This window comes from Bos grunniens, chromosome 22 (assembly GCF_055505025.1).
Source record: "Bos grunniens cultivar Pamir isolate PY7600 chromosome 22, Bosgru_T2T1.0, whole genome shotgun sequence".
Lineage (NCBI taxonomy): Eukaryota > Metazoa > Chordata > Mammalia > Artiodactyla > Bovidae > Bos > Bos grunniens.
Genome location: NC_141186.1, coordinates 9,291,540 through 9,316,793, shown reverse-complemented (window position 1 = coordinate 9,316,793; position 25,254 = coordinate 9,291,540). Strand labels below are relative to the sequence as shown.

General features: G+C 40.8%; 1 long non-coding RNA gene across 1 annotated transcript in view; it reads right to left on the bottom strand.

Moving 5' to 3' along the window:
- Nucleotides 1-649: 649 nt before the first annotated feature.
- Nucleotides 650-25,254, bottom strand: part of LOC147348003 (uncharacterized) — a 37,520-nt gene continuing 12,915 nt past the window's right edge. Inside the window, exon 2 of the long non-coding RNA XR_015151938.1 lies at nucleotides 650-1,289. This is a non-coding gene — a long non-coding RNA (uncharacterized LOC147348003). The remainder of the gene's footprint in view (nucleotides 1,290-25,254) is intronic.

Sequence of the window (25,254 nt, the reverse complement as noted above, 5' to 3'; positions counted from 1 at the left end):
AAGTAATATGAACTTTAAATTGACATTTTATGGAAATAACAGAGCTCCATGCTCAGTAAAATACATATAAAAATATGGATTATATAATATTTAGCCAATTTACTTTATTTTTTAATATTTATTAAATTATTTGGCCAAGTCTTAGTTGTGGCATGTGGGATCTTTTGTTGAAGTGCAAGGATTCCCTAGTTGTAGTGCAAGGGCTCAGTAGTTGCGGCATGTGGGCTCAGTTGCTCTGCGGCATTGTGGGATGTTAGTTCCCTGACCAGGGATTGAACCCGTGTCCCCTGCACTGCAAGGCAGATTCTCAACAATTGGACCACCAGGGAAGTCTATAACCAATTTCTATAATAAGACATTTTTCAAAACATTTACCACGGTCATGTACATGTGCATGTATGCTAAGATGCTTCAGTCATGCCTGACTCTTTGTGACCCTATGGACTGTAGCCCACCAGGCTCCTCTGTCCACGGGGATTCTCCAGGCAAGAATACTAGAATGGGTTGCTGTTTCTCCTTCAGGGTATCTTTCTGACAGAGGGATTGAATCCATATCTCTAAAGTCTCTTAAATTGGCTGGTGGGTTCTTTACGGCTAGTGCCACCTAGAAACCCAATGCTAATGAATACCACACTGGATTTCTTAGGTGCTTTATGCAATATAAACTTTATTTTACTCAGGAAATTCTGGGGAAGTTCTACATTATCCAATTATTTGTTTATTCAAACAATCATGTCACTGGAAACTTCATGATCATGGATAACTATGCTTAAATGGGAAGCTTGGACGCTGGGCATAATATTACAGAAATAAATTGTTAGAGATATGAAATACCTCTTCTGATTCAGTTGTATCATATATAAACAGCTAATCTCCATCTTTATTTTTTAGAAGGAAGGAGAAGTTGTTTAGCGCCACTGAGTCCAGTCCTAAATACGTGTTTCATCCTTTCTGACATAAACTGTTTATAACAAATGAACCCCAGCCTGCATGCAGTATAAGCTCCATCACAGTTAAATCCCTGAGGCATTAGGTGAGCCTGACTCAGGTGTGCGAGTCAGCTTCTTAATTCCATTTCAAAATGTGCCTTCTCGTCAGAGCGAGAAAGCAGCCTCCGCTTATGTGGAATTAAGGTTAGGGTCCTTCCATTTATGCTGGATTGAAGTGTTTCTTTCTTCTGCGTATAGAGCTATTTCTCAGCACAGCGGATGTCCAGTACCACAGGACGCATCATTCTTGGTTCATTAGCAATGCTTGACTAATCCTGATGATCAACTTCTGAGAGCAGTCTGCAATAGGTTACATCATCAGTGACAGATAACAATGTAAAGTGGGAAAACAAGGAACCAGGAAAGACTTGAAGTAACTGTGTACTTTCCTAAAAGGGATTACAAACAATAAAAAAAAATACAAGTGTGTGTGTACATATATTATACGTACATAAAGTAGTTATTTTATATATATATATATATATATATATATATATATATATATATATATGTATGTATACATAATATGGGTTTCCCAGGTGGTGAGTAGTAAAGAATCTGCCTGCCAATGGAGGAGGTGCAAAAGACACAGTTTTGATCCCTGGGTCAGAAAGATCCCCTGGAGTAGAAAATAGCAACCTGCTCCAGTATTCTTGCCTGGAAAATACCATAGACAGAGGAGCCTGGTAGGCTACAGCCCATGGGGTCTCAGAGTCAGACACAACTGAGCAACTGAGCAAAATATATTATATATGTAGACCCTGATGCTGGGAAAGATTGAGGGCAGGAGGGGAAGGGGGCAAAAGAGGATCAGATGGGTGGATGGCATCATCAACTCAATGGAGTTGAGTTTGAGCAAACTCAGGGAGAGAGTAAAGGACAGGAAAGCCTGTTGTGCTGCAGTCCATGGGGTTGCAAACAGTTGGACACGATTGATCAAATGAACGACAACAATGTACATATATAAACATATATATATATATTAAATGAAACATTGAAACTTTTGGATGCAATATAATATATTTCCTTCTTAAGTTCTAGAGTTAGAGCCATAGATAATTAAATTAGTTTTTTTTTTTTTTTCCCTTTCTGCCCCTTTTCCCCTCTTGGACACACTTTTTTTAAATTTATTTCTTTAATTGAAGGATAATTGCTTTACAGAATTTTGTTGTTTTCTGTCAAACCTCAACATCAATCAGCCATAAATTCAGTTCAGTTCAGTCACTCAGTCATGTCTGACTCTTTGCGACCCCATGAATCCCAGCACGCCAGGCCTCCCCGTCCATCACCAACTCCTGGAGTTCACTCAACCTCATGTCCATCGAGTCGGTGATGCCATCCAGCCATCTCATCCTCTGTCGTCCCCTTCTCCTCCTGCCCCCAATCCCTCCCAGCATCAGAGTCTTTTCCAATGAGTCAACTCTTCGCATGAGGTGGCCAAAGTACTGAAGTTTCAGCTTTAGCATCATTCCTTCCAAAGAAATCCCAGGACTGATCTCCTTTAGGATGGACTGGTTGGATCTCCTTGCAGTCCAAGGGACTCTCAGGAGTCTTCTCCAACACCACAGTTCAAAAGCATCAATTCTTCAGCATTCAGCTTTTTTTCACAGTCCAACTCTCACATTCATACATGACCACTGGAAAAACCATAGCCTTGACTAGACGGACCTTTGTTGGCAAAGTAATGTCTCTGCTTTTAAATATGCTATCTAGGTTGGTCATAACTTTCCTTCCAAAGAGTAAGCGTCTTTTAATTTCATGGCTGCAATCACCATCTGCAGTGATTTTTGGAGCCCCCCAAAATTAAGTCTGACACTGTTTCCACTGTTTTCCCAACTATTTGCCAAGCAGTGATGGGACCAGATGCCATGATCTTCATTTTCTGAATGTTGAGCTTTAAGCCAACTTTTTCACTTTCCTCTTTCATTTTCATCAAGAGGCTTTTGAGTTCCTCTTCACTTTCTGCCATAAGGGTGGTGTCATCTGCATATCTGAGGTTATTGATATTTCTCCTGGCAATCTTGATTTCAGCTTGTGCTTCTTCAATCAGTCATAGGTATAGATATATCCCCTCCCTTTTGAACTTCCCTCCCATCTCCTTCCCCATCCCACCCCTCTAGGTTGATACAGAGCCCGAGTTTGAGTTTCCTGAGCCATACAGCAAATTCCCATTGGCTTTCTATTTTACATATGGTAATGTCAGTTTCCATGTTACTCTTTCCATGCATTTCACCCTCTCCTCCCCACTCCCCATGTCCACAAGTCTATTCTCTATGTCTGTTTCTCCATTGCTGCCCTGTAAATTCTTCAGTACCTTTTTTCTAGATTCTGTATATATGCGTTAGAATACGATATTTATCTTTTTTCTTTCTGACTTACTTCACTCTGTATAATAGGTTCTAGGTTCATCCACCTATTAGAACTGACTCAACAGTGTTCCTTTTTATGGCTGAGTAATATTCCATTAGAAGGACTGTATTGAAGCTGAAGCTCCAATACTTGGGTCACCTGATGCAAAAAGCTGACTCATTTGAAAAGACCCTGATGCTGGGAAAGATTGAAGGCAGGAGGAGAAGAGGACGACAGAAGCTGAGATGGTTGGATGGCATCACTGACTCGATGGACATGAGGTTGAGTGAACTCCGGGAGTTGGTGATGGACAGGCAGGCCTGGTGTGCAGCAGTTCATGGGGTCGCAAAGAGTCGGACATGACTGAGCAACTGAACTGAACTGAACTGAAAATTCCACTGTGTATATGTACCACAATTTTCTTTATCCAACAGATGTCTGTTGATGGACATCTAGGTTGCTTCCATGTTCCAGCTATTGTAAATAGTGCTGCAATGAACAGTGGGAAACATGTGTCTTTTTCAATTTTGATTTCCTCAGGGTATATGCCTAGGAGTGGGATTGCTGGGTCACATGGTGGTTTTATTCCTAGCTTTTTAAGGCATCTCCATACTGTATTCCATAGCAGCTGTATCAATTTACATTCCCACCAACAGTGCAAGAGCATTACCTTTTCTCCACACTCTCTCCAGCATTTATTGTTTGTACACTTTTTAAAATGGTCATTCTGACCAGTGTGAGGTAACGTCTCATTGTGATTTGATTTGCATTTTTCTAATAATGAGTGATGTTGAGCATTTTTTCATGTGTTTGTTAGCCACCTGTCTTCTTTGGAGAAATGTCTGTTTAGGTCTTTTCCCCACTTTTTCATTGGGTTGTTTCTTTTTCTGGCATTGAGCTGCATGAGCTGCTTGTATATTTTGGAAATTAATCCTCTGTCCGTTGTTTCATTTGCTATTATTTTCTCCCATTCTGAGGGTTGTCTTTTCACCTTGCTTACAGTTCCCTTTGCTGTGCAAAAGCATTTATGTTTAATCAGGTCCCACTTGTTTACTTTTGTTCTTATTTCCATTACTCTAGGAGGTGGTCATAGATGATCTTGCTTTGACTTATGTCATCAAGTGTTCTGCCTATGTTTTCCTCTAAGAGTTTATAGTTTCTGGTCTTACATTTAGGTCTTTGATCCATTTTGAGTTTATCTTTGTGTATGGTGTTAGTAAGTGTTCTAATTTCATTCTTTTACATGGAGCTGTCCAGTTTTCCCAGCACCATTTACTGAAGAGGCTGTCTTTGCCCCATTGTATATTTTTGCCCCCTTTGTCAAATAGAAGGTACCCATAGGTGCGTGGGTTTATTCCTGGGCTTTCTATCTTGTTCCATTGGCATATGTTTCTGTGCCAGTACCATGCTTGTCTTAATGACTGTAGCTTTGTAGTATAATCTGAAGTCAGAAAGGTTGATTCCCCCCAACTCCATTCTCTTTCTCAAGACTGCTTTGGCTATACAGGGTCTTTTGTGTTTCTATATGAATTGTGAAAGTTTTTGTTCTAGTTCTGTGAAAAATGTCATTGGTAATTTGATAGGGATAGCAGCAAATCTGTAGATTGCATTTGGTAATATAGTCATTTTCACAATATTGATTCTTCCTACCTGGAACATGGAATATCTTTCCACCTGTTTATGTCAGCTTTGAATTATATCATTCAGTTCAGTTTATTTGCTCACTCGTGTCTAACTCTTTGTGACCCAGTGGACTGCAGCATGCCAGGCCTTCCTGTCCATTACCAACTCCCGGAGTTTACTCAAACTCCATTGAGTTGGTGATGCCATCCAACTGTCTCATCCTCTGTCATCCCCTTCTCCTCCCACCTTCAATCTTTCCCAGCATCAGGGTCTTTTCAAATGAGTCAGTTCTTCACATCAGGTGGCCAAAGTATTGGAGTTTCAGCTTCAGCATCAGTCCTTCCAATGAATATTCAGGACTAATTTCCTTTAGAATAGACTGGTTGGATCTCCTTGCTGTCCAAAGGACCCTGAAGAGGCTTCTCTAACACCACAGTTCAAAAGCATCAATGCTTCAGTGCTCAGCTTTCTTTATAGTCCAACTCTCACATGTATACATGACTACTGGAGAAACCATAGCTTTGACTAAAAGGAACTTTGTTAGCAAAGTAATGTCTTTTCTTTTTAATATGCTGTCTAGGTTTGTCATAAGTTTTCTTCCAAGGAGCAAGCATCTTTAAATTTCATGAATACAGTCCCCATCTACAGTAATTTTGGAGCCCCCCAAAATAAAGTCTCTCACTGTTTCCACTGTTTCCCCATCTATTTTGCCATGAAGTGATGGGACCAGATGCCATGATCTTAGTTTTTTGAATGTTGAGTTTTAAGCCAACATTTTCATTCTCCTCTTTCACTTTCATCAAAAGGCTCTTTAGTTCTTCTTTGATTTCTGCCACAAGTGTGGTGTCATTTGCATATCTGAGGTTCCTGATATTTCTCCTGGCAATCTTGATTCCAGCTTGTGCTTCATTAGTCCAGCATTTCTCATGATGTACTCTGCATATAAATTAAATAAGCAGGGTGACAATAGACAGCCTTGACATACCCTTTCATGATTTGGAACCAGTCTGTTGTTCCATGTCCAATTCTGTTGCTTCTTGACCTGCATACAGATATCTCAGGAAGCAAGTCAGGTGATCTGGTATACCCATCACTTTAAGAGTTTTCCACATTTGCTGTGATCCACACAGTCAAAGACTTTGGCATAGTCAATAAAACAGAAGTAGATGTTTTCTGGAACTGTCATGCTTTTTCGAATATCCAATGGATGTTGGCAATTTGATCTCTGGTTCCTCTGCCTATTCTAAATCCAGCTTGACCATCTGAAAGTTAACGGTTCACATACTGTTGAAGTCTGGCTTGGAGAATTTTGAGCATCACTTTATTAGCATGTGAGATGAGTGCAATTGGGCGGTAGTTTGAGCATTCTTTGGCATTTCCTTTCTTTGGGATTGGAATAAAAACTGACCTTTTCCAGTCCTGGGGCCACTGCTGTGTTCTCCAAATTTGCTGGCATATTGAGTGCAGCACTTTCAAGCATCATCTTTCAGGATTTGAAATAGCTCAACTGGAACTCCATCACCTCCACAAGCTTTGTTCGTAGTGATGCTTTCTAAGGCCCACTTGATTTGGCATACCAGGATGTCTGGCTCTAGGTGACTGATCACACCATTGTCGTTATGTGGGTCATGAAGATCTTCTTTGTATAGTTCTTCTGTGTATTCTTGCCACCTCTTCTTAATATCTTCTGCTTCTGTTAGATCCATACCATTTCTGTCCTTTATTGTGCCCATCTTTGCATGAAATGTTCCCTTGGTACCTCTAGTTTTCTTGAAGAGATCTCTGGTCTTTCCCATTCTATTGTTTTCCTTTATTTTATTTTTTAATTTTTTTTTGCACTGATCACTGAGATAGGCTTTCTTATCTCTCCTTGCTATTCTTTGGAACTCTGCCTTCAAATGGATATATCTTTCCTTTTCTCCTTTGCCTTTCACTTCTCTTTTCACAGATATTTGTAAGGCCTCCTCAGATAACCATTTTGCTTTTTCACATTTCTTTTTTTGGGGGATGGTCTTGATCACTGCCTCCTGTACAATGTCATGAACCTCTGTCCATAGTTCATCAGCACTCTGTCTATCAGATCTAATCCCTTAAATCTATTTTTCACTTCCACTGTATAATCCTAGGGATTTGATTTAGATCATACCAGAATAGTCTAGGGGTTTTCCCTACTTTGTTCAATTTAAATTTGAACTTGACAATAAGAAGTTCATCATCTGAGCCACAGTCAGCTCTCAGTCTTGTTTTTGCTGCCTATATAGAGATTCTCCGTTTTTGGCTGCCATGAATATAATCAATCTGATTTCGGTATTGACCATCTGGTGATGTCCATGTGTAGAGTCTTCTCTTGTGTTGTTGGAAGAGGGTGTTTGCTATGACCAATGCATTCTCTTGGCAGAACTCTATTAGCCTTTGCCCTGCTTCATTCTGTATTCCAAGGCCAAATTTGCCTGTTACTCCAGGTATTTCTTGACTTCCTACTTTTGCATTCCAGTCCCCTATAATGAAAAGGACATCTTTTTTGGGTGTTAGTTCTAGAAGGTCTTGTAGGTCTTCATAAAACTGTTCAACTTCAGCTTCTTCAGCATTACTGGTTGGGACATGGGCTTGGATTACCGTGATATAGAATGGTTTGTTTGGAAACGAACAGAGATCATTCTCATTTTTGAGATTGCATCCAAGTACTGCATTTCAGACTTTTTTTTGACTATGATTCCTACTCCATTTCTTCTAAGGGATTCTTGCCAACAGTAGTAAATATAATGGTCATCTGAGTTAAATTCACCTATTCCAGTCCATTTTAGTTCACTGATTCCTAAAATGTTCACTCTTACCACCCCCTGTTTGACCACTTCCAATTTAGCTTGATTCATGGACCTAACATTCCAGGTTCCTATGCAATATTGCTCTTTACAGAATCAGATTTTACTTCCATCACCAGTCACATCCACAACTGGGTGTTGTTTTTGCTTTGGCTCTGTCCCCATTTTTTCTGGAGTTATTTCTCCACTGATCTCCAGTAGTATATTGGACACCTACTGCCCTGGGGAGTTCATCTTTCAGTGTCCTATATTTGTGCCGTTTCATGCTGTTCATGGGGTTCTCAAGGCAAGAATACTGAAGTGGATTGCCATTCCCTTCTCAGTGGACCATGTTGTGTCAGATCCCTCCACCATGACCTGTCTGTCTTGGGTGGCCCGCTGTGGTGCATGTGATCAGATTGGTTAGCTTTCTGTGATTGTGGTTTTCATTCTGTCTGCCCTCTGATGGAGAAGGATAAGAGGCTTATAGAAGCTTCCTGATGGGAGAGACTGACTGAGGGAGGAAACTGGATCTTGTTCTGATGGGTGGGGCCATGCTCAGTTCAGTTCAGTTCAGTCACTCAGTCGTGTCCAACTCTTTGTGACCCCATGAACTACAGCATGCCAGGCCTCCCTGTCCATCACCAACTCCCGGAGTCTACCCAAACCAATGTCCATTGAGTTGGTGATGCCTTCCAACCATCTCATCCTCTGCCTTCCCCTTCTCCTCCTGACCTCAGTCTTTCCCAGCATCAGGGTCTTTTCAAATGAGTCAGCTCTTCACATCAGGTGGCCAAAGTATTGGACCTTCAGCTTTAGCTTCAGAATCAGTCCTTCCAGTAAGTATTCAGGACTGATTTTCCTTTGGGATTGACTGGTTGGATTTCCTTGCATTCCAAGGGACTCTCAAGAGTCTTCTCCAACACCACAGTTTAAAAGCATCAATTCTTTGGTGCTCAGCTTTCTTTATAGTCCAACTCTCACATCCGTACATGACCACTGGAAAATCATAGCCGTGACTAGACAGACCTTTGTTGGCAAAGTAATGTCTCTGCTTTTTAATATGCTGTCTAGGTTGGTCATAACTTCCCTTCCAAGGAATAAGCATCTCTTAATTCCATGGCTGCAATCACCATCTGCAGGGATTTTGGAGACCAGAAAAATAAAGTCAGCCATTGTTTCCACTGTTTCCCCATCTATTTGCCATGAAGTGATGAGACCGGATGCCATGATCTTAGTATTCTGAATGTTGAGCTTTAAGCCAAATTTCTCACTCTTCTCTTTCACTTTCATCAAGAGGCTCTTTAGTTCTTCTTCACTTTCTGGAATAAGGGTGGTGTCATCTGCATACCTGAGGTTATTGATTTTTCTCCTGGCAGTCTTGATTGTAGCTTGTGCTTCATCCAGCCCAGTGTTTCTCATGATGTACTCTGCATATAAGCTAAATAAGCAGGGTGACAATAGACAGCCTTGATGTACTCCTTTTGCTATTTGGAACCAGTCTGTTGTTCCATGTCCAGTTCTAACTGTTTCTTCTTGACCTGCATACAGATTTCTCAGGAGGCAGGTCAGGTGGTCTGGTATTCCCATCTCTTTCAGAATTTTCAGTTTATTGTGATCCACACAGTCAAAGGCTTTGGCATAGTCAATAAAGCAAAAACAGATGTTTTTCTGGAACTCTCTTGCTTTTTCCACTGATGATCCAGCGGATGTTGGCAAATTGATCTCTGGTTCCTATGCCTTTTCTAAAGCCAGCTTGAACATCTGGAAGTTCACGGTTCACGTATTGCTGAAGCCTGGCTTGGAGAATTTTAAGCATTACTTTACGCTGTTCCAGCGACGCTCCACCCACGTTAGCTGTTGGTAAAGCTGGAAGGCATCCTTGGAGGTCCTCTCACTCAGGCTCCCCATTTTACTGCTGAGGAAACTGCAGAACTGACTCAAAACCTTTGTTATTTCAAGTACTCAAAACTGACTGTTGCTATTATTTTTGTGAGATTAGAGATCCTAATTGTCTAAATTTTTTTCTAAACCTTTGGCTTTTCATGAAAATCTTAGTCCCTACAAAAGTGAGCTTTTAATATGTATTTGCTATTTGAAATTTGTCAGATTGAAATTTCTTTCATTAGTGTCTTATAACTTTCTGTGTACAGTTCTTTTGTCTCCTTAGGTAAGAGTATTCCTAGATATTTAATTCTTTTTGTTGCAATGGTGAATGGGATTGATTCGTTAATTTCTCTTTCTGATTTTTCATTGTTAGTATATAGAAATGCAAGTGATTTCTCTGTCTTTATTTTGTATCCTGCAACTTTGCTAAATTCACTGATTAGCTCTAGTAATTTTCTGATACTATCTTTAGGGTTTTCTATGTACAGTATATCATCTGCAAACAGTGAGAGCTTTACTTCTTTTCTGATCTGGATTGCTTTTATTTCTTTTTCTTCTCTGATTGCTGTAGCTAGGACTTCCAGAACTATGCTGAATAATAGGGGGGAAGGTGGGCACCCTTGTCTTGTTTCTGATGTTAGGGGGAATGCTTTTAGTTTTTCACTACTGAGAATAATATTTGCTGTAGGCTTATCATATATGGTGTTTACTATGTTGAGGTAGGTTCCTTCTATGCCCATTTTTTGAAGAGTTTTAATCATAAATGTGTGCTGAATTTTGTCAAAGGCTTTTTCTGCACCTATTGAGATTATCATATGGTTTTTATCTTTCAACTTTTTAATATGATGTATCACATTGATTGATTTGCATATACTGAAAAATCCTTGCATCCCTGGAGTAAACCCAACTTGTGTTGCTGAATTCTGTTTGCTAAAATTTTGTTGAGGAATTTTGCATCTATGTTCAACTGTGATATGGACCTGTAGTTTTCTTTTTTGTGTGTTGTCCTTGGTTTTGGTATCAAGGTGATGGTGGCCTCACAGAATGAGTTTGAAAGTGTTTCTTCCTATGCAATTTTTTGAAAGAGTTTTAGAAGGATAGGCATTAGTTCTTCTTTAAATGTTTGATCTTACTACCGAACCACCAAGGAAGCCCAGAAATAGTATGTTGAAAGTTAAGCAATGTCCTAGGAAAAGTATTCATGGAATACATAGCAAAGAGATATTATGAAACTATATTAAGAAAAAAAAAAAAAAAAGAATTCTCCTGTGAAGCCATCTGGTCCTGACCTTTTGTTTTTTTTGGGAGAGTTTTGATCACAACTTCAATTTCAGTGCTTGTAATTGGGTTATTCATAATTTCTATTTCTTCCTGGTTCAGTCTTGGAAAATTGAACTTTTCTAAGAATCTGTCCATTTCTTCAGGTTATCCATTTTACTGTCATATAGTTGTTCATAATAGGCTCTTATAATCCTCTGTATTTCTGCATTGTCTGTTGTAACCTCTCCTTTTTCATTTCTAATTTTGTTGATTTGGTTCTTCCCTTTTTCTTGATGAGTCTGGCCAAAGGTTTTTCAATTTTGCTTATCTTCTCAAAGAACCAGCTTTTAGTTTTATTAATCTTTACTATTGTTTCTTTCATTTCTTTTTCATTTTATTTCTCCTCGAATCTTTATGATTTCTTTCCTTTTACTAATTTTGGGGGTTTTTTGTTCTTCTTTTTCCAGTTCTTTTAGGTGTAAAGCTAGGTTGTCTCTTCAAAGTTTTTATTGTTTCTTGAGGTAGGATTGTATTGCTATAAACTTCCCTCTTAAAACTGCTTTTCCTGCATCCCATAGATTTTGAGTTGTCCTGTTTTCATTGCCATTTGTTTCTAAAAATTTTTTGATTTCCCTTTTGATTTCTTCTGTAACCTGTTGGTCATTTAGAAGCATATTGTTTAATCTCCATGTGTTTGTGTTTCTTACAGTTTTTATCTTGTAATTAATACCTAGTCTCATAGCATTGTGGTCAGAAAAGATGCTTGATACAATTTCAATTTTCTTAAATTTCCTGAGGTTTGATCTGTGACCCAAAATGTATCTATCCTGGAGAATGTTCCATGTGCACTTGAGAAGAAAGTGTATTCTTCTGCATTTGGATGGAATGTCCTGAAGATATCAATGAGATCCATCTCATCTAATAAGACTTGTATTTCCTTATTCATTTTCTGTTTTGATGATCTATCCATTGGCATGAATGGGTTGTTAAAGTCTCCTACTATTATTGTGTTACTATCAATTTCTCCTTTTATGTCTGTTGGTGTTTGTCTAATGTATTGAGATGCTCCTATGTTGGGTGCATAGATATTTACAATTGTTATGTCTTCCTCTTGGATTGATCCCTTGATGATTATGTAGTGTCCTTCAGTAATTGTGTTTTTTGTCTCTGTATGTTTATTCTTTAATTCTTCTAGGTCTTTGTTAATTGATTCTTCCATTTTCTCCATTTTGTTTTCAAGGTTTTTGATCATCTTTACTATCATTATTCTGAATTTTTTTTCAGGTAGTTTGCCTATTTCCTCTTCATTTATTTGGACTTCTGTGTTTCTAATTTGTTCCTTCATTTGCATAGTAATTCTCTGCCTTTTCATTATATGTATGTTTTTAAGGTTGAATTATTTCTTCCTTTTGGTTTCTGCCCTCCTAAGATTGGTCCAGTGGTTTGTGTAAGGTTCATATAGGGTGAGATTTGTGCTGAACTTTGTTTGTTTTTCCTCTGATGGGCAAGGCTGAGTCGGGAGGTAATCCTGTCTTCTGATGATCCTGATTGCTGATGGTTTGTATTTTTGTTTTGTTTATTGTTTAGATGAGGCATCCTGTACAGGGCACTACTGGTGGTTGGGTGATGCTGGGCCTTGTATTCAAGTGGTTTCCTTAGTGTGAATTTTCACTATTTGATACTCCCTAGGGTTAGTTCTCTGTAGTCTAGGGTCTTGGAATCAGTGCTCCCACTCCAAAGGCTCAGGGCTTGATCTCTCTATCTTTTCTGCCCCTGTGTGGCCTCAATAACTTGATGGTTTCCAGCTTCCCCAAGATTTCCCTTGATTGAGTGCCTTTTCAGCATATCATGATCCAGACACGCACAGAGGTATCTGCTGAGTTTGGGCCAGGTTGCCGTGCTCAGGCTCACCCGGCCTCTCTATGGTCATGAGCTGCGATGCTGACTCTAGCTCGCTGCTGCCTTTACTGTACTTGAGGATGTGACCACATCTCCCCTCTTGAATACTCTCCCATTCCTTGCTTCACTATAGGAATTCCTTTTCAATGAGTAACACAAAATACAAGAACATATCTAAATCACAGATTACATACAGATGACTGGGTGAAAAATGAAAAGACCAGGAGGACCAATGAATTTTCACTTTTTGATATTTCAGCAAACTCTAGGATAGTTTCCCACCATTTTATAATGTACATAACTTTATGCTTTATATCCCCTCAAGATTATCATTTATTTGGGGCTTCTTATCTATGCTCCCTCTATCTGTCTCAGTGGTTTTGAGTCTTTTGTCTCCTGCTCTCCTCTGGTGACTCCCAGAATATCACACTAAACTGGTTTCCTTGCTGACTCCTTACTTAACTGGGCTCCAAACACTGTGATGCTTTGGCAATGGGTCCTGTATGTTCTGCTCTGCTGTGTTAGATTGCAAAAGCGGCATTGATTCTCAGTAGATCCTACCATCAAGAGCTGGAAAATATTGGGTTTCAAGGCCAGGACTCAAAAGGCATTGTGTATTTCAATTCTCTTATTTGAGATCCCTGCACCATTGCCAAATGAACAAACCCAGGGTGGCCTGGAGGGTGAGAAGGATGGAGCAGAGATGAACCACCAGTCCTGAACTGATCTAGCAGCTGTCTGTGGAAGCATGGGTGACACCCGGCTGAGATTGGATGAGCCTGACTCAGATAAGAACAGCTTAACTGATGCTGGCAAAAGCCACTAGCTCCTGAATTGTGAGTTCAATAACTGCTAGCTGTTTTAGCTGACTTGGGGTGACTCAGTAAACAGCAATAGCTATCACATATAGATTTAGTTCCCTCTACTATCACCTGTCACATTGGGCTTCCCTGGTGGCTCACTGGGTAAAGAATTCACCTGCAATGCAGTAGACACAAGAGACATGCATTCAATCCATGGTTTGGAAGATCCCCTGGAGGAGGTCATGGCAACCCACACCAGTATTCTTGCCCAGAGAACCCCATGGGCAGAGGTCCCTGTCAGGCCCACGGGGTTGCATAGAGTCTGACATGACTGGGAAACTGAGTACATGTGCATCATCTGGCTGCCATTATTTTTTGTTTGTTTGTGGTTTACTTATGATTTGGTTGTTTTCCTGCAAATGGAGGACAGTTACCTGATTTGCCTTGTTTTCTGATGCATCTGAAACACTTACTGACTCAACTGGCACATGCATGGGGCTCAGTGAATGGCTGGTGAATAAATGAACATAAGACTAGATGAGTAAATATTAATATATAGATGTTCCAAAAGCACCTAGTTAAAAATGAATATTTCTACCAGTTACAGTAGGGATAACTTTTAAGCTCTCTAGAATTCCTCAGTAACTTTTATGCATATTGTTAAAGTATATTTTCTATTTTTGTTTTCAATTATTTTTCCATCATTGCTACTTACTTTACCTATTTTTCCATGTTGCTAACATTCTTAAATGATAGATATTTATCATATTTAAATATCTTTGATAAAGTCTTCTTCACTTAAAAGAAATTCAGTCACAATGATGTATCCACTTTTAAATGTTTCTTTTAATTGCTTTATTCCATTAAAAATACAATATAGTAAGTCCCCTACATACGAACTGTGAAGTTTCAAATTTTCAAAGGTGTGAATATGTGTTCCATTAATGTCAGACATGAATGAAGTTGCAGCTTTCCCTCCATCTCCTATTGCCGATGATTCTTCAGCTACCATCTCCCACCTCCTCTCCTTCCTCCAATCAGTAAATCTTCTTGCCTGTTTACTTGATGCCAGTATACTAACTATTGTACTGTACTTTCCGAGGTAATGTACTGTACTATAACATTTAACATGTTTTATTTTATTATTATTTTTTTAGGTATCATTTGTGTGAAAGTTATTACAAGCCTATTACAGTACAGAACTATACAGTATAGTTTGTTATGTTAGTTAAGTACCTAGGCTCACTTTGTTGGACTTATGAACAAATTGGGCTTAGGAATGTGCTCTTAGAATGGAACTCATTCATATGTAGGGGACTTACTGTAATCATAAGATGGTATTAAGACATGAATAAAAATAAAAATCTCAACTGACTATTCTCATTTAGAGAAAATATATCCAACACCAATATGTGAATGGCCTCTGAGCCTTATAAGTTGCTAGAGTTGGTCTGTAATTGGTTCTGACCTTCCTGGTAGCCTTACACACCCCTTTCTTCCTATAAAGAAGGTGAACTAGGGTAGATGTTCCCATGATGACAAAATCCCTGCAAGCTTAGTCCCACATTTCATGTATCTCATGCCCACAATTTGAGAGAGAAGTGATGCCATCTTGCCTATTACCTGGCAGTAAATTCGCTTCCCACTCCTATGTGACAGGTGGCTCCCAAACAGGTAGGCTGGTGGAGCCGGGCTTCCTTTCATGCTGTCAAGGAGCAGCGGCCTCCTGCTGGTTGATGGCTACAGATTCCCCATCATATTGAGAGTCCCTCCTACTTTTAATTCCCCTAGCCACAGATCTTTCAGGGATTTGCTCCTGTTGTGAGTGAGGCTGTTGCAGTTGGTCTGCTCATCCCAGGGAAATGGAGCTCCATCTGTGTGAGGCATCTGCCTGCATTCTGCCATCTGACTAGCCTTAGACCAAATGCCCAGACTTCCCTTAGGGAAAGCAGGAAAGAAGCCCACAGCTCATCTCAGTCTTCAATGGCACCTGAGTCTACATTTGTCTTTCAATTCAGTGCTTCTGAAACTTCAATGTGCCTACAAATAACGTAAGATTCTTGTTAAAATGCAGATTCTAATCCATAAATTCAGAGGCTGGCCTGAGATCCTTCATTTGAAATAAGCTTCTGGGTGATGCTGATGCTGCTGGTCTAAGGATAAGGGTCCTTTTGAGCAGCAAGGCTTTAATCAGCACATTAGGCTAGCTTGTCTCCTATCTCTGGGCTCCCATGACACCTGAACTGAAATTTCATCAGAGTGATTGGTAGTGTTTTCCTGGAATTCCAACTAGCTATACATCTATCACTTGAAACTGGGCTAACTTATTGCCCTAAGCATCAGTACCTCAAGTACTAAAAAAATATAAACTAGGCTAAACTGATGAAGAGGAACAGAAACAAAACGCAACATACTGTACTTAAAAACTAGCAAATAGACTGATCAACACATAATGACTATCGTTAAAAATCCTACAAATTACAAGGGCTGGAAAAGATGTAGAGAAAAGAGAACGCTTCCTACCCTATTGGTGGGAATATAAGTTGGTGCAGCCATTATGGGAAATGGTATGAAAATTCTTCAGAAAATTAAAAATACAGTTACTATGACAAGCCAGGAATCCCACTTTTGGGCATATATCCAGACAAAACTCTAATTCAAAAAGATACGTGCACCCTTATGTTCATAGCAGCACTACTCACAATAGGCAAGACACGGAATGCTACTCCTCAGTCATTAAAAAACAATGAAATGATGCCATTTGCAGCAACAGAGATGATCAGAGTAAGTGAAGTAATTCAGAAAGATAAAGACAAATATTAATACCATATGATATCACTCTATGTGGAATCTAATATATGACAGAAATGAACCTATCTGTGAAACAGAAGCAGAATCACAGACATAAGGGACTGGTGCTTGCCAAGGGGGACAGGGTTGAGGGAGAGATGGAGTGGGAGGTTGGAGTTAGTAGATGCAAACTATTATATACATAATGGATAAACAACAAGGTCTTACTGTATAGTATAGAGAACAATGTTCAGTATCCTATGATAAACCCATAATGGAAAAGAATATTTAAAAAGAATTCATATGTATAACTGAATCATTTTGCTGCACAGAAAAAAGTGGACACATTACAAATAAACCATACATCAATTTAAAAAAATAGACTGGCTAACAGATCAACCCTTATCTCTTTTATTTTATTCCTGATTTAGTATTTTGTGCTTGTCAGAGCTTCCAGTAAGGGAATTAAGTGTAAGAGAGAGAATTAATTCCATTACCTCCAATTCATTTCAACTTAAAAACCAATTATTTAACTAGGAGCATTGGAGATACCAAGAAAAACAGGCACAACCTATTTCAAGAGCTTTACAACATCACTAGGTGAACAGTACAGTGTGCTAAGTGCTATAGGCACTATGGGAAAGAACTCCAGGCTCTTGCTACTCCAAATGTAGTTCCTGTACCAGCAGTACCAGTATCACTGGGGAACTTGTAAGGAATAGCAATTCTTGGACCCCACCCCAGAACTACACAATCACAGTCTGACGGTAGGCCAGGAATCTGTTTTAACGAGTTGTCTAGGTAACTGTGATGTACAGTAAAGTTTGAGGATCACTGGGATAAAATATGCTAATATTATTTATAATCAAGGAAATGTAAGTCATAGAGTTTTAGAGTAATGCTAACCAACACAAATATGAGTCATACACAGAACTTCATCTTTTGTAACATGTTGTTGCTGTTCAGTTGCTCAGTCATATCTGACTCTTTGTAACCCCCTGGGCTGCAGCACACCAGGTTTCCCTGTCCTTCACCATCTCCCAAAGCTTGCTCAAACTCATGTCCATTGAGTGGGCGATGCCCTCCAACCATCTTGTCCTCTGCCATCCGCTCCTCCTCCAGCCTTCAATCTTTCACACTATCAGGGTCTTTTCTAATGAGTCAGTGCTTCACATCAGGTGGCCAAAGTATTGGAACTTCTGCTTCAGCTCATTTATTATTTTTATTTTAAATTGAATTATAGTTGATTTACAATGTTGCCTTACTTTTAGGTGTATAGCACTGTGATTTAATTTCATATATATATATATATATATATATATATATATATAATTTATATGTAACATATATATATATATATACACATAAATATATGTGTATATATATTACATATATATGTATATATTCTTTTTCAGACTCATTTCCCTTATAGGTTATTACAAGATATTGAATATAGTTCCCTGTGCTATATAGTAGGTCCTTATTGTTTATCTATTTTATGTATAGCAGTATATATCTGTTAATGTCCAAGTCCTGATTTATCCCTCCGCTGAGTCCAAGCTCCCTCAGCTTACTGCATGAGAGGCCAGTGAAACTGAGAGATGAAGTGTTGAGGCCAGGAGTATGACTTTATTTGGAAAGCCAGCCGACAGAGAAGATGGAAGACTAATGTCTCAAAGTAACTATCTTGTCCAGGTCTGGATGCCAGGTTCTTTTATAGAGTCAGAGAGAGAAACAGTGAAGAACTAAAGTCAAAAGGCAGAATGGAGAGGAAGAGGGAGTGAGGAAGTAAAGTAAAAAGGGCCTTGAATCTTGCAAAACATGTCCTCCAGAAGGGTCAACCTTTGGAAGGGGTGTGTTAATCTCTTCTTTTTGTTGTAACTATTCATAGGTGAGCAGGGTCAGATTACCTCTCTATGAGCTGAACAAAGGCTCTTTAGTTTACAGTTAGGCAGAGGGGCAGGATCCACTGAGGCAGGTTATTATGTATGATTTCAATAACAATTGTATATTGTGTATTGTATTTTCTCACCCTGCTTATTTAATTGTATATTGTCACCCTGCTTATTTAACTTATATGCAGAGTACATTCATGTGAAACGCTGGGCTGGAGGAAGCACAGCTGGAATCAAGATTGCCAGGAGAAATATCAATAACCTCAAATATGCAGATGACACTACCGTTATAGCAGAAAGTGAAGAAGAACTAAAAAGCCTCTTGATGAAAATGAAAGAGGAGAGTGAAAAAGTTGGCTTAAAACTCAACATTCCAAAAACTAAGATCATGGCATCCAGTACCATCACTTCATGGCAAATAGATGGGGAAACAATGGAAACAGTGAGAGAGTTTTTCTGGTGGGGTTCCAAAATCACTGCAGGTGGTGACTGCAGCCATGAAATTAAAAGATGCTTGCTCCTTGGAAGAAAATTTATGACCAATCTAGACAGCATATTAAAAAGCAGAGACATTACTTTGCCAACAAAGGTCCTTCTAGTCTAACCTATGGTTTTTCCAGTAGTCATGTGTGGATGTGAGAGTTGGACCATAAAGAAAGCTAAGTGCTGAAGAATTGATGCTTTTGAACTGTGGTGTTGGAGAAGACTCTTGAGAGTCCCTTGAACTGCAAGGAGATCCAACCAGTCCATCCTAAAGGAAATCAGTCCTGAATATTCATTGGATGGACTGATGCTGAAGCCAAAACTCCAATACATTGGCCACCTGATGGCCACCTGACTCACTGGAAAAGATCCTGATGCTGGGAAAGATCAAAGGCGGGAGGAGAAGGGGACGATAGAGGATGTGATAGTTGGATGGCATCACCAACTTGATGGACGTGAGCTTGAGCAAGCTCTGGGATTTGGTGATGGACAGGGAAGGCTGGCATGCTGTAGTCCATGGGGTTGCAGAGAGTCGGACATGACTGAGCAACTAAATTGAGCTGAACTGATCTGATTTCCAGTGTAGTCCCTGGACCAGCAGCATTGGAATCACACAGCAACTGAATCAGAATCTGCATCTTAACAAAATCTCCAGGTAATCTGTATGTACTGTGTAACTTCATAAATACTGTCTTTGAACATGCTGAAGTCCTTGTTAGGAAAACATTACTCATCTTCCTGCATGGCAGATCTTCTGCTGAACCCTTCTAGTCTAAGCTCTGGGCCTATGTTGACATTGAGGAGGTGGTGATATTGAAGAGGGAAAGGCTGAATTCCAGCTGGTATTGTATGATTACAGACAGCCTGAGGAATCCCTAGAAATCCCTGAACACCCAAATTCACACATGCAAAACTCTGTAACATGCCTCAGCTGCTTCTCACCATTTGCTCAAGATTAAAGGTAAATGGAACCACTATATTGAGTACGAACTGTTTTTGAACAGAAAAACTCATCACATAGTTCATGGGAAGAGATAATATGGTTGGTCTTGGAGAGGAAAGAATAAGGCTAGGTTTTGGAAAGCTCAATGAAAAAAGAAATCAGTTATGCAGCTGCCTACAGGAAAAGCAAATCTCATGATGAACATGAATTTATTAATCAAAATAAGTGAAAGAAGCTATCTCAGTCCCTGCATTTTTGGAGGAAAGAAAAAAGAGAGTGATATTGCCAGACCCCAGAGCATCTGACTAAGAAGTGATGACCTAAAAGGGACAATGAGAATCTGCAGGCAATTTTCTCCTTTAGTGTAGTAAGTGTTAGTCGCTCAGTCCTGTCCAACTCTTTGCACCCCATGGACTGCAGCCCACCAGGCTCCTCTGTCCATGGAATTCTCCAGGCAAGAATACTGGAGTGGGTTGCCATTCCCTTCTCCAACTTTCTTCTTTATCCTGACCCAACCTCGTGGGTTACAGCATTGCTCTCTGTATTTAGGAGGCTGCACTCAATATGCCAGCAAATTTGGAAAACTCAGCAGTGGCCACAGGACTGGAAAAGGTCAGTTTTCATTCCAATCCCAAAGAAAGGCAATGCCAAAGAATGCTCAAACTACTGCACAATTGCACTCATCTCACACGCTAGTAAAGTAATGCTCAAAATTCTCCAAGCCAGGCTTCAGCAATATGTGAACCGTGAACTTCCTGATGTTCAAGCTGGTTTTAGAAAAGGCAGAGGAACCAGAGATCAAATTGCCAACATCCGCTGGATCATGGAAAAGGCAAGAGAGTTCCAGAAAAACATCTGTTTCTGCTTGATTGACTATGTGGATCACAATAAACTATGGAAAATTCTGAAAGAGATGGGAATACCAGACCACCTCATCTGCCTCTTGAGAAATTTGCATGCAGGTCAGGAAGCAACAGTTAGAACTGGACATGGAACAACAGACTGGTTCCAAATAGGAAAAGGAGTTCATTAAGGCTGTATATTGTCACCCTGTTTATTTAACTTATATGCAGAGTACATCATGAGAAACGCTGGACTAGAAGAAACACAAGCTGGAATCAAGATTGCCGGGAGAAATATCAAAAACCTCAGATATGCAGATGACACCACCCTTATGGCAGAAAGTGAAGAGGAACTCAAAAGCCTCTTGATGAAAGTGAAAGAGGAGAGTGAAAAAGTTGGCTTAAAGCTCAACATTCAGAAAACGAAGAGCATGGCATCTGGTCCCACCACTGTATGGCAAATAGATGGGGAAACAGTGGAAACAGTGTCAGACTTTATTTTTTGGACTCCAAAATCACTACAGATGGTGACTGCAGCCATGAAATTAAAAGATGCTTACTCCTTGGAAGGAAAGTTATGACCAACCTAGATAGCATATTCAAAAGCAGAGACATTACTTTGCCAACAAAGGTTCCTCTAGTCAAGGCTATGGTTTTTCCTGTGGTCATGTATGGATGTGAGAGTTGGACTGTGAAGAAGGCTGAGCACCGAAGAAGTGATGCTTTTGAACTGTGGTGTTGGAGAAGACTCTTGAGAGTCCCTTGGACTGCAAGGAGATCCAACCAGTCCATTCTGAAGGAGATCAGCCCTGGGATTTCTTTGGAAGGAATGATGCTAAAGCTGAAACTCCAGTACTTTGGCCACCTGATGCGAAGAGTTGACTCATTGGAAAAGACTCTGATGCTGGGAGGGATTGGGGGCAGGAGGAGAAGAAAACGACAGAGGATGAGATGGCTAGATAGCATCACTGACTCGATGGACGTGAGTCTCAGTGAACTCCAGGAGTTGGTGATGGACAGGGAGGCCTGGCATGCTGCGATTCATGGGGTCGCAAAGAGTCAGACACGACTGAGCGACTGATCTGATCTGATCTGATCTTGCTAAAAGACTCAGTCAAAGTCTCAATGTCTGGAGTATAATTCTAAGATGAGTTAGCATCTCAGAATGGTCCTGTTATTGGTAGTGAATGAGGCAGTGAAGGCAGAAGGGGTTATTCTTGAGGGATGGGGTACAAAAACAAGGTGTTTTAGGATTTAGTCATAAAAGCACACCTCAGCTCTTCTTTTTATGCCCAAACAACATTCACTGGGAAATGCTAGCAGAATGTTTGGGAATTGTGCTTCTCGGAATCCAGATGAACATAAACCTCACACCTCAGGGCTGAATGTACAGACATGAGTTCAGCTTCAGCTGCGTCTCTGTGAGCACCCCAGTTCAGAACAGACACATTTCGGGGAATTAGTAAACGCAAGGTTTTGCTTTTTACTGTGTGTTCAAACTACAGGTAGCAAAACCCTTTTGAAACCCCTGGAGCGTGGTTTTAAAGTCGCCCCAGGCATATATTAAAAAAGTTTTGCTGTTGTTCTAGGCAATGCCTTTTTAGGAAACAAGCGATTCTTGCTACTACTGCCTCACATTCCCAAAGCTCCAGCTCTCTTTATGCGGCAGAAGTCAAATTGAGTTATTTCTCATTTTTTCTCCCTTAAAGGATCCAAATTTCTATACAACTAAACTGTACAGAACAACATCCCCTAGACATGCTGGTCACGCTGGAAAAAACAAACAAAGTGATGAGAAATCAAAAACACAATTTCAATTATACCCACTGAGACCAATTTTAGCCTCAGACAGGCAGGCATATTTATCGGTCACGTAGAAGTCACCATGTTTAGAATGCAGCTCTGAGGTTCCTCACACACAAAATAATCTCACCGAGGGTTTCGGTGAGTGAGATGAATAAAAGCCTCTCTGAAAGATCTACTGGCCAAACGTCTATGGGGCTTGGAGGCTGGGGTTGATTTAGACTGTATTTAGCCCTGGGAGAACCCAGATGATTGGCTGGAATGATCACCCCAGAGTCTTTCTTCATAAGGCAGACTTAACCGGGACTCTGGACCAGGCTGAAGGACATTCCTGGCCAACTCGCCCATGCTTCACACCCTTGCTGTGTCTATGGAGGCAGGTTTCAAACACCACCTGTCACTTTAGACCCGCACTCAGATGTCCCCTCCAGACACCAACACACACAGACACATAGCAATTCACACGGGTCCTGGCGACTGGAGGGGCTTCAAGCTTCACCTCCATTGGGAGTCTGAGCTTGTCATTTTTTTTAATTCCCCACTCCCAGGGACATTTGAGATTTTCGTCTGCCCGATATCAGACTGAGCTCTATTTTCTAGACCCTGCACTTCCTTTTGTCATTAAGAGACTATATTTATGTTTTAAAAAGCAGCATATAGTCCTAGTTGACAAGAAATTCCCTTCTTAAAGAGATGAAGTAAAAATGACTGAATAATAGAACTCAATGGTTAAAATGCACAGTTGGGGCTGATGTAAGAATCCCCATAAACTGCCAACCATCCAACAGATAAATGAATCTGCTACACAACTTGTTGGAAGGATCAATATAAATCAGTATGCACAGCAGTACACTTTTCTCAGAGGACCTGGCCTTCAGTAAATGGGGAAACATCCTCCTGAAAGGCCAACAGAATCGAGTGGAGAGAGATCTCCCCCTAGAGTGACATGTCACAATCACAGGGATGCTGTTTCACGCTGGAATCCTCCTTCACAGTTCTACAATAGGCCCCTGGGGTGAGGTCCCACAAGAGTTCCTCCAAGAAGATGGGCTGAAACAAAACATCTTTCTGGTCTCCCTGTTCTCGGCAGAATGAGTCACAGCCTGCAAGTATGTTGTGCATTTCTGGGGGTCTGACTTTGTGGGATCAGGATGAGAAGATAGGAGTAGGTACCAGTAGCATAAATGTCTATAGAGGAGATGCCTATGTGGTCTCCTTCTCTATGGAGGAAACAGAAACGAGGCACCAACTTGGAACCAGAAGACGTGAGATGCAGGCCTGCATCTGCTGGCTGACCTGAGTGTCATCTCATACACCTCTGAGCCTCGATTTCCCCACCCGTAGAGGAGGTGTGTGACCCACCTCCAAGTCAACAGTACGGACTGCAGTAGGGAGTGTCTATCAAGACACTGTAACAGCTGTGCATGCATGCACACCTGCTTAGTCATGTCTAACTCTTTGTGACCCTACGGACTAGAGCCTGCCAGGCTCCTTTGTCCATGGAATTTTCCAGGCAAGAATACTGGAATCGGTTGCTTACTGGAATCATTTCTTACTCCAGGGTATATTCCTGACCTAGGGATCGAACCTGCATCTCTTGTGTCTCCTGCAGTGGCAGGCAGATTCTTTACCACTGAGTCATTGAGGAAGCCCAATTATAGCTGTAGAGCAGAAGAGAAGGACTCGTGATGGCTATACACAGAACTATTTTTTGCTATTAGTGGTCATTAAGGCAACCTAGTCCTCTTCTCCCAGATCAAAGCCCTGAGACCCAGCCATCAGGGGATGAAGCTATAACTCTTGAGCAGATTCCACTGCCTTTTGAGGATGTAGATCATGAAGGCAGGGAGTCAGTCTTGATTTTGTCATCACCATTCAGAACATCCAAGAGCCCAAACTGGTCATCACACCGATATGCACAAGTAAAAGAAAAGAAGATCAGAGGGAAATGGAGAGGATTCGGTCTAAACCTGGGCCTGTGACGGAAAGCAAGCAATCTGATGGCAAAATAGCAGCATTTTCTTACTGAAGGGTAAATGCATGTAGAGGGACATAGGTAAACTTATTTTTATCCTCAATCTTTATTACAGCTTGGCAAGGAGAGTGCCACTGTCTCCAAGACAAGGGCACTGAGGCACGTGGAGACTGGACCACATGGGAAGCAGAAAGAGGATCCAAAGGGAAGACTGCCTCTGGAGCATATGTTGTCCTAACAGCCGCATCACTGGCATCAGCCCTTTGTTATCCTCAGCATGCAGTCGTGGTTTAGTCACTAAGTCATGTCCAACTCCTGTGACCTCATGGAATATAGCCCGCCAGGGATTTCCCAGGAAAGCATACTAGAGTGGGTTGCCATTTCCTTCTCCAGGGGATCTTCCGGACCCAGGGATTGAACCCAGATCTCCTGCATTGCAGGCAGGTTCTTTCCTGACTGAGCCACCAGGGAAGCCTCTCAGCATGCAGGGCACAGTGCAGTAAGTACCAGACAGAGTAAACGGAGCACAGAGAGTAAGAATTGGAGAGATTCAGTCTTTTCTTAATTGGAGAAGTTTTTATAGATATGATGGTATTCAAACAGGGCCTGCAAGAAGGCAGCTAGACTGAATGGCCAACTAGAGACTCAGCAAGATGAAGACTGCTCTTTGAGTCAGGGCTTGAGAAATTATCCACCTGTCTCAGAGCCAGTGAGATGGGTGACCTTGTGCAGGAATTGTTCATAAAGGGCATGCTGTAGAGCTCCCCTTCCACAGGCAATGCTCCAGCCCAGCAAGCTCTGTCCCACATTAAAAGAGGATGCTGACATCCTCAACAAGACTCAGCCCACAGAACCTGGGCATCTGACAAAGGAGAGCCTGGGAGGAGGTATCAGCCTAGCCGATCCTCGGTC